Here is a 6,726-nt window from a genome sequence, read left to right as displayed (position 1 = left end):
GAACATCAATTCACCCATTTGACACAACCATCTAACTCCACTAATTAAAAAGTTAATTAATTTAACTTTCTTAATTACAGTCCCGATTAATTTCTTTAACCATCCTAAAATTCCTGCCACTACAGAAAAACCAATTCTGGAGGCAGCAATCAAATATCGCATTTTCCTGATTTTTTGAGAAGGTTGGACACATTTCTTGAAACACCTTATATATAAGAGACACGACGCAGCAAGTTTTGAGAACTCCTATCGGGCTAAAAACGATAAAGTACACAAACATTAGTCATATCACAGCAACGTTCACTTGTACAAATGCTTCTTTGTCAACTTGTTCATACAAGCCGAGCTCCGCTGCTAAATATTTGTTTGGAAAGCGGCACTGGGCATTCGCCGTTTGCACTGAGCTGTACAGTTACACACACTGAGTAGCTGTACGATTGCAATAACTAGGAAACCCGTCGAACGTGCGTGCAACAGACGTGCCGGAGCAGTAAAAATATGTGTGTTCGTTGAGATAAATTGGGATAAACAGTAGCGTGCCTTATAACGACAGCGCTGCTGCCACGAATAAGTACTCTCGCCTCTTCTATGCGCGGAAGTTACCGTAGTGAAGTACTTTCTATGAGTTACCGTTAAAAGCACGCATGCGCAAACAAGCCCATCAGTGTGTACTCTCTGTATTTACGTCTTCGTTCTGAAATGCAGCACTAAAATTAATGGTAAGTAAAATGTCAAGTGCCATTTCAATATCTCTAAGATGCTAACAGTCGGAATTTCGAGTTGTGCAATTTAATGAAAATCCATAGCTGCTTTTGTCCTACCTAACAGGTAGCAAACGTGCAGTATTAGGAAGGAAGAATATATATATATATATAATATATATATATATATAATATATATATATATATATATATATATATATATATATATATATATATATAATATATATATATATATGTATGGTACGTAGATTATGAAGAGTCTGTCGTCGGTTGCCGTAAAATAATTAGGAAAAAGGTATACGCTTCTAAAAAACTGTTTATTGTCGACGTTTCGATCGGAGATCGATCTTCATCAGGATGAAATTTACCAGGCTTCGATGATTTCATCCTGATGAAGATCGGTCTCCGATCGACACGTCGACAAACAGTTTTTAGAAGCGTATACCTTTTTCCTATATATATATATATATATATATATATATATATATATATATATATATATATATATATATATATATATATATAAGCAGCTCACTAATACTCATTCATAAGTAATGGCTTCGGGATTTCTTGATCTGGGCTCACCGTAATCACACTCTGGCGAGATACACTGAGAGTCATGCTACGGACAGACTAAGGTGAGTTCACTCAGACTTACTTGAAATCAGACCCATCAACTTGGATGCGGCAGATTCACTGTACAGTCACGGTCACTGCAGGCACAGGCTTGTGGGCTGCCGCTCGCTCCAATGCCAGACGTGGGAATAAAACGACCCCACAGGAAAGGACTCTCTTTCCTGTCCAGCTAGCGTAGCTACAAGAAGAGACAGATTATGCTACCTCTACAGTGGGCCTTGCTTTCTGTCATTGGCTTTCTACGCAGTCTGTTACGCAATCGCATATATCTTCCGTGGTATGTGCCAGGCACGCATTTGTGCCTTTGAAGATGCGGGACGAAGAGATGCTCTTTGGTTTGCGGTTGTTTCGCCTTATGCTTTCATGTATTTTCCACCGCAAACAAGTGTCGAAACAAGCGTTTTACTATAACTATTTCCGATGCCGTCCTTGCGAAGTTTATTCATTCTTACGTATTGTCCAGGGGGGCGAGAATGCAGTGCGCAGGCGTTAGAATAATAGACGTCGCTAGCAGTTGCCTTAATAACAGTTAGGCAAGTTGGTGCGATTACGTAAACACGACTTTTAGGCGTTAAAACAACAAACGCAGCGTGTGTTTGCCTTCGTGATTCAGAGACGTCGGTAACATCTACGGAAAGTCTTTGGTGGCTTAGATTGAAACACATTTCTCGTATGTTTTTTTTTCTTGCATGATGAACATCTCTTGGCTGTTTTAGGGATACAGTTGTTCATAAGCAGTTTTTTGTTCATGACTAGCTGTACATAGAAGGGCCTTTCTATATCGTAGGATAAAATGCGATGATTAATTAACACATTTTTTATATTCGTGTACTTCTGTTGTGGCGATATTGATATTTTGCGCAGTCTATCAGTACTTGCATTCAATGCATGCATATCCGACCTGCCCCCGAGTTAGACCATCACCATTCTACGGCAAAATATCATGAACCTACTTGGAAAAGTTGGTCTATGGGACACAAGGTACACTCAACCAGCGTTCTCTCCTCGCCTACACACTAAGAAAAAAGAAGCGTCATTTGACTTTTTCTTGAGAGTTCTGGCTTGCCACGTATAGGACTCTTTTTAAAGGGAAGGGTGAACTCTCTTTGTAGATCATTATACTCTTTTCGGAGAGTTGTAGGGCCCAAAAGAGAGTTAAAGTGTCTCTTTAAAGATAGTCATATACGTGGCAAGTCAGGACACACCGAAAGGGCTCACGCATACTCTTTTTTTTTTTCTTCGAGTGTAATTTCTCACATCACCCAATGGGTTAAGCCACGCAACTCACTATCATCACCCTCGTAATCACTATCTGTGCGTAGATCGGCAATGGGGACAAAGCACCGCAACAAATGAATGTTCTGTTTTCTTTTTCTAATATTTGTGCTCACTTCTCCTCTTAGGATGCATTGTTATGATTGCCCGACCATCTATCGATCACAAAAAGAAAAAAAAAGCGTGACCCGTGATCAGCTCGCACGTCACCTCACTTCCCGTCAATTTTTTTCAATACTGTCGGTGCCCCTCGTTACGTGGGGACAAGGACCTCACAGAAGAAAAATGGAGCTCGTCCCTCAAGAGCCCGGAATATAAGCATCAACTTTGAGCTGTCCAGAGAGCCTGCGATGCGGCGGTAAGGCTAGGTCTAACTGTCCCCACGTGGGAGCGCCCCGCGGTGTCGCCCTAAGGGGTGATACTTCTCAGGATGCTTCTCAGGATAAACTTCTTCGTACCGTACTGCTGTCATGTTGATGGGATAGCCGGCGCTAACGTAGCCTACCTTTCCAGGTTTTTTCAAATATACATTTAAAAAAAAGTTATATGAAAGCTTCACCCACTGTGCGCAGTTTTTCACTCCTGCGTCTGAAGCGCATGAGGAGAATCTTTCTGCACTTCTCCGTGGACTAAGGCAATCGACGAAAGCTTATATAAGTGGCTTGAATTCAGAGTTGACCATCTGAATACAATAAACAACAACAACAACAACAACAACAACAACAACAACAACAACAACAACAACAACAACAACAACAACAACAACAACAACAACAACAGCAACAACAACCTGAGTTAGAGCGAAGCTCGTGAAACCGTGAGTTTCAGTGAAGTTACCTGGTTTTAGTCAGCTAAAGCTCGAGTAAGCCTGGCAGAATCTGTTTCATTTAAAAACTGAGTTCAGTTGAGCACGGAGCGCGAGCGCGCCTTCATGAGCAAAAGTGCTGGCTAATATGAGTCACACTGAGCCCTCTTGAGTCTGACCATCTGCAATAAAAAAAAAATGCTAGGACACCGCTTGATACTTTCGCTTTTATGCGAAATATATTAGCAGATTGACTACAGCATTTGAAACAATTTGCGGTTTCTGGTCGCCAGAGGAGGAAGAAACAGATGGAAAGACCTGTTTAGTTTATTCAACCTATATTCACATAGCGCGTAGTGAGTTCATAATTTGCAGGTGACGGCATAGAAGTGGCCACAGTTCAGCCGGCGTTAGCCGAAGTACCGAGGCAATAGTGAGTGCCGAGAAACGCGGATAATGCTACGGCACAGACAGCTGCGTGTATACGGTGGCATGGCGTCTCGAAAATATGCCCTACACCTTCATTCCCTACGGCAAACTGGTTCTTCTTATCTTTAGACTCACCTCGCCTGGCTTCTCGGTCTCGTTTCTGAGAAACTAAGTGGTGCGCGGAAACCCTGGTGCTGCAGGAGGGACGATGGGCGGTGGCTGAGTTACGATGCGGCCAGTCGAGCGAACTTTCCAAGCGAAAGGCCGAAAGATCATCGGGGAAACGAGGCATCCCGAGGTGTGCAGAGGAGTCTCCGGCCCGGCTTTTGAGAAAGGGGAAGGAGGGAATGGGGCTCTTCTACTGAAGCGTCTCAGCAGTGTGCAAAAGGTAGTTGGAGGGTGCCCGCTTCACGTAACCTTCCAGTCAGCACGCGCGTGATCATCACGTGATAGTTGGCTGGGCGCTGGCCGTCTTGTCTTCTTCTTGTTGGGCTTCATCTCGACTGCTCCTTTTTTTTTTTTCTCGTTTATTCGTCTGCTGCTTCCCCTGTGCACGACTTCCTCCAGGAGGTAGCTGGGACGGAGCATCTTTCTCCTCTTTTTAAATGGGAAGCATTTCTTAGCGAACCTTTGGCACAATGAGCACATATCATCACGTGAGGACCACGTGCGGTCGCTACAGAGGGCTTTAATGCAAATACTTTCGTGCAATAGTGAGTTAACGGATGCTGGCGACGACACGTTGGGGCGCTTTCGTCTAAATGTAGTTATCGAGACGTCCTTTTGTTTCATGCTCAGCAGGACACCCGAAGAAGGCCTTATAAAGGTAACAAGTTCACGATTATGCCCCTGCCGTATACTTACACCAGCAGCGAAGTAGCGTACACTTGGCTAGTGTGTATAAATGAATCCTGCGCAACCAGCTCACCTTTACGCCTCGCTAATCCGTTTACGCTAAGCAACTTGTGGATAAATAAAATCTCCCTAACGGGACGCACCTGCATCTGTACACGTTTCACGCATGTAGCACCACTTTAGTTCTTTTTTTTTCAGTGACCTTAGCTTTAATCTCGTGAAAACCACTGTTACAAAAGGATTACTTTTACAGCTCCCAACACGGCCGGTACTAGCACCTTTTTTTTTTAGAGCTGTCATGAGATCACAACAAAAGCCGTTTTTGGCGCCGTAGTTGTCAGCGGTCGCCGCCGCCGCTGCCGCTGGTGTCCGTAACCGCTATCACGCGAAATAAGAACACGTTAAAATGAGTAAAGGAGAAAAAATTATCCAGGGTAGGATGGGATTTGAACCCGGGCACCCTGCGTGGCAGTCCAGTATTCCAACACAGAGCCATGGCGGCTTCTTTTTCTTTATCACCGGTTTCTTAACACGGCACAAGCACCAACAGCAGACACCTAATACAATAACACGCACGAATGCAGCAATGTCAAGACAGTCGACACACCTATGAGTAGTTACATTCCTAAAATTGCTTTAGGTAAGCCAGGGGCTCAACCCTGAACCCTGTGCGTGACATACGAGTATTCTACCACAGAGGAACGCCGGTGCTTAAACTCCTTCGCAAAAAGACCCCCTGCAAGCCTCACGTCGGGCAAGAAATCGCGCTAACATATGTAATATAGCGTTGTAAACGAGTAAAATTACAACCAGGCGTCACATAATACGAATTGTGTAACGAGTGGGTAGTTTAATGATTCTAGCCCACTACAAAGGCTGAGCCATAATTCTTCATCGTCATCAGCCACAGCATCAACAAAGTCCACGTAATGCTTTATGTAGCGGCTACCACGCTTCTCCGCAGAATGACGAATAATGGCATAGTGGGTGCTTCCCTATATACTTCACAAAAATTATGGTGATTTATGGCGTAGTGGGTACCCTGCAAGTGTACTTGTATAAGTGGCCCCAACAGAATTTACAACTGGCTCTAGAAAGACCGCTTTTCCCAGCGTTCGCTGTGACCGTGCTGCGTGTTCCGCGCAGGCCTGGAGCTTTAAGTGCGGAGCATTTTAGGGGGGCAGGCTGTCGTATGCTGTCGTCGTAGCTTGGCGTAACGCAGGCAAAGCATAGCCATCTGAGCGCGCGCTCGTGCCAAGGAGAAGTCTTCTTCCTGTTGTTCTTCGAGCGCCTTGATGATGATATTAACGCAGGCAAAACCACATGTAAGGCTCATGCGACACAAGCTTTGTACGAGCTCAAACGAGCTTCATATGTAAATCAAAAGAAAGAAAGAAAGAAAGAAAGAGAGAAAGAAAGAAAGAAAGAAAGAAAGAAAGAAAGAAAGAAAGAAAGAAAGAAAGAAAGAAAGAAAGAAAGAAAGAAAGAAAGAAAGAAAGAAAGAAAGAAAGAAAGAAAGAAAGAAAGAAAGAAAGAAAGAAAGAAAGAAAGAAAGAAAGAAAGAAAGGCAAGATGCTAACATGCGTAGTCTCCGCCGCTCAATCTTCTTCCCTGGACTGGCGGGGCGCGGTAATGGGCGTTTAGCCAGTGCCTCCTGCAGGAGAAGCTGCTGTGAAAGTTCCATCAGGCATAAAATTGTCGTTGTTGGTCGTACCGCTGTTGTCACTGCTGTATCTCCTGTTAACATGCACGACTCAGTGTACGAGCGAGATATTGTTTGTTTGCTGCTTGCACGAAGGGAATCAATCGTCTCGACCAGTGCACGTTTTCTCCTTATATGTTACTGTGTATAGTTTCACAACTTCCGCGTACATTTCTGCGCAAATGAAAAAGAGGAAGCAAGCGAGAAATAGAAAGAGAGAGAAAGAAATGAAAAAAAAGAGAACAAAATAGGAAGAAAAATAGAAATAAAAAGAAAGAAAAAACACAGAAAAACTGGAAAAG

This window comes from Rhipicephalus sanguineus, chromosome 3 (assembly GCF_013339695.2).
Source record: "Rhipicephalus sanguineus isolate Rsan-2018 chromosome 3, BIME_Rsan_1.4, whole genome shotgun sequence".
Classification (NCBI taxonomy): Eukaryota; Metazoa; Arthropoda; class Arachnida; order Ixodida; family Ixodidae; genus Rhipicephalus; species Rhipicephalus sanguineus.
This window is presented reverse-complemented; position numbering follows the sequence as displayed.